At 40.7% G+C, this 3554-nt stretch overlaps 1 pseudogene; it reads left to right on the forward strand.

Annotated features, from left to right (window-relative positions):
• The first annotated feature begins 505 nt into the window (after positions 1–505).
• LOC107138933 lies at positions 506–2250 on the forward strand (annotated as a pseudogene).
• The last annotated feature ends 1304 nt before the right edge of the window (positions 2251–3554 follow it).

Consider the following 3554-nt stretch of genomic DNA (forward strand, 5'->3'; position numbering starts at 1 on the left):
ATATAGGTCATAGGAGAGAGTTACAGAAGACAATGGAGAGAAGAGTTTTAAGTAGGAATTTAGCACAGGAACCAGAATTCAATGTGGATATTTTAAGTAAGAAGAATTTTAATACAGAAATTCAGAGCTTCTTAGATAATAGAAGGGAATTGTGTTAGTCAGCATTTTGACATAAACAAGTGAAAGAGGAGAGTTTTATTTTAGATTATGGTCTCTGAGTTTTCAGTCCATGATCAGCAGGTTTCATTGTTTAGGTCCTGAGGTGAGGCAGAACAATATGGTGGAAGAGCATCGGGGTGAAGATCCTCACTTCATGGCAGTCAGGAAGCAGAGAGAGAGCTAGGGGACAGGGACAAGACATAATATCCAAAGGCATTCTCCCACAGAAGCCAATCCTTCAACTAGGCCCCACCTCCTAAAGTTTACACTACCTTCCAATAATCCCATGAAATCATAAATCTACTTAAGGTGTTAGCCTTCTTGATCTAACCACTCCACAAAGGCCATGTCTCTGAATGCTGCTGCATGGGGAACTAAGTCTTCAACACATGATATCTTTGGAAACACCATCAAAGGGTTGAAGAAACAAGTTCTAGGTTGGCATCCTTTAACTACTTCCGGGACACTGTCACACTGATCCATTGTACTTGCCTCTATATTTGAAACCAATTTGGAAATAGGTCAGAAACAAGAAGGCACTGCCACTCACTGGGACTGTCAAGGTATTCGAGGATGGATGTTGAGACTTTTCAAACCCAGGAATACATAGAATAAATATATTATTTGCAATAATAAGTACCCCAAGATGACTCACCATATATATGAACTGTCCTGGAAATAATTAAGGCATACAGCAAGAGTTCTACTTTCCATATCTCACATGACTACACCTAAATAGCAGCATGAATCTGATATCTAAAATATATATTTACAAGTGACTCTGAGGATGTTATTAAAAATGTGAATAAAGAAATCACAGAGCCAGTTGAAGGACTGAAGGATCAAACTTTTGTGTATAGACCGATTGTGTCCCTCCACCACAAAATTCATACGTTGAAGTCTTAATCTCTAGTACTGTAGAATATAATTTTATTTGACAATATATAATTACCTTTCTAAAGGCAATTAGCTTAAAATGAGGCTATTAAGATGAGATCCTAATTCATTATTTTTTTGTGATCTTACAAAAGGAGCAAGAGACGCCAGTGGCACTCCTACAGAGTGGAATAGCCAGGTGAAGAGGCAGCAGGAAGCCATGTCTGTAAGGGCGAGAGAGATCACAGAGAAGGTCAACCCAACTCAAACCTTCAGGTTGGACTTTCAACCTCCAAGACTGCAAGAAAACAAATGTCTGTTGTTTATGGCGACCAGTATATAATATTCATGGCAATCCTAGCAAACTAATTAAAGTCGTTGGTTGGTTGGTTTGGGTTGGATGTTTCATTGTAAAAGACGCTCATCGAAATTTTAAAGGTGCTTGAAACAGAAGAATACGGTAGGCCAGACGTTCTCTGCCCTGCATCCCGGGGTTTCCTGCCTCAGAGGTGCTTGGACAAACCCGCGCCTGACCTTACCCCGGCCCTTCTGCTCATCACCAGCAGCCCTCAGCCACCTCCTCCCAGCACCCTCGGACTGCCCCACGGCCTCGGCTGCTGCTCCAGCGCCTCTCCACAGCCGCCTCTCCTCAGCCCCCGTGACGAACATGTCCCCCTCGCAGGTGCGCCAGAACTACCACGGGACTCCGAGGCCGCCATCAACCGCCAGATCCACCTGCAGCTCTATGCCTCCCACGTCTACCTGTCCATGTCTTACTACTTGGACCGCGATGATGTGGCTTTGAAGAACTTCGCCAGATACTTTCTGCACCAATCTCACGAGGAGATGGAACATGCTGAGAAACTGATGGAGCTGCAGAACCAACGAGGTGGCCAGATCTTCCTCCAGGATATCAAGAAACCAGACCCTGATGACTGGGAGAGTGGGCTGGGCGCCATGGAATGTGCTTACCACTTGGAAAAAGGTGTGAACCAGTCACTCCTGGAACTGCACAAACTGGCCACTGACAAAAATGACCCCCACTTGTGTGACTTCATTGAGACTCATTACCTGAATGAGCAGGTGAAATCCATTAAAGAATTGGGTGACCATGTAACCACCTTGCGCAAGATGGGAGCCCCAGAATCCCGCATGGCTGAGTATCTCTTTGACAAGAACCCCCTGGGAGGAGGTGAGAGGAGAGCTGAGCCTTAGGCGGACTTCCTTCCCCATGGCCTGGAAGTGACCGCTCTGGTCACCTAGGCAGTGCATGCATGTTGGGGTTATCTTCAGCTTTTTTGTAAGTTGTATCAAAATATCCACTTATGTTATGTAATTCGTACCATACCTCAAATAAAAAATTTGGTACCCCTCCCTAAAATAAAGACATGGTAATTTAGAGAAATGAATCATCAGACAAAATGTTATTTATATCTTGTTTTGTATATCAACAAATCTTCTAATTAATTAATCTTTCCACAGGTGTCACTGACCTTAATGTTGAGGCAATTATATGAAACTGCTATATTTGACGCTCTTTGCCACATGTAATTCACCACTATTTTTTAACATGTATTCTGTAGTGAGTTCTGACAAAAAGAAAGAAAAGGAAAAGAGAAAAAAACCACCTTATCTAGTTCAGTGATTTGAACAAAATATAAGGTATAATGTGTAGGGGTTCAATTTTACTTGAAAGTTTTTTTTTGAGATGTAAAATAGTGAGAAGTAAATATTATTAGATAATAAAGAAATTTAAAAAGTATTTTGGTAATTGTAGAGATACATAGTGATACTTCTTCCAGTCTTATTATATATACTCTGAGTTAAACAGTACTAGTTCTAACCAGTATTATTACTACATGGAGCAGAATCAGTTATAGTAATGGAAATTAATTGTAAGTAATTTGCTTATCTGATTTCCATTTGCTTGGATGTGCTGAATTTCACTTTTTTATGATAGTATTAGTCAGAATGGTTAATTATTTATAATTCCCTTCTGAAAAAATTGTGACTAAGTCATTTTATCTAAGTCCATTCCTAAAGAGACCAATATACAATTAATTGTATTCAGTGATGAATAAATGCACTTTGTTTTCCTTTGAGACCAATCAACTCAGTGGTTGAAATTAAAATTAACCAGAAGGGCATTTGAAGAATGTGAAACACAGATTTAGACATTCCCTTCATATGAAAATGTGAGTACAACTATAATTATTGTGGTATAAATCAAATAGTATGCTTTGTAATCATGAAATTTTGTTGTGGGTAGTTTACGTGTTTCCCTCACTCAGAAAGATTTTGAGTTCCTTAAGAAACAAGTGCTGGGGCTGGGGCTGGGGCTGGGGCTGTAGCTCAGTGGTAGAGTGCTTGCCTAGTATATGTGAGGCACTGGGTTTGCTTGATCATCAGCACCACATAAAAATAAACAAAATAAAGGTATGCTCTCCATCTACAGCGAGAGAGAGAGAGAGAGAGAGAGAGAGAGAGAGAGAGAGAGAGAGAGAGAGAGAGAGAGAGAG

This window comes from Marmota marmota, unplaced genomic scaffold, assembly GCF_001458135.2.
Source record: "Marmota marmota marmota unplaced genomic scaffold, marMar, whole genome shotgun sequence".
Lineage (NCBI taxonomy): Eukaryota > Metazoa > Chordata > Mammalia > Rodentia > Sciuridae > Marmota > Marmota marmota.